Genomic DNA, 362 nt, shown 5'->3' with positions numbered 1-362 from the left:
ATAGTACATCTTAGCAAACCACTTTACGGTCAGTGGTAATAAAAGGAAAATCTTATCTATTTCCCAAAAGGCATTCGATGTTATATTAACAAAGGAAATTCAAGGAAATGGATTCAAGACGTAAAGGCATCCATTGTAAACCACTGAACAGCAAAAAGGCTTCATATTCCATTCCATCTTCGAAAAGCCTCGTCCATACCAAGGACCACCGAAGAAACGTCAAAGGACCAAATGCGAACTTGTTTTTAACACCACGAATACCTTAAGTGCGGGTATCACCATGTTTACCGGGCACTTAAGAAAACGCTTATCGCTTTTGTCCAGGGCGAGTATGAACAAATCATAGGTATGGACATAGATCT

This window comes from Penaeus monodon, chromosome 23, assembly GCF_015228065.2.
Source record: "Penaeus monodon isolate SGIC_2016 chromosome 23, NSTDA_Pmon_1, whole genome shotgun sequence".
Taxonomy (NCBI): domain Eukaryota; kingdom Metazoa; phylum Arthropoda; class Malacostraca; order Decapoda; family Penaeidae; genus Penaeus; species Penaeus monodon.
Note: the sequence above shows the minus strand (reverse complement) of the source record.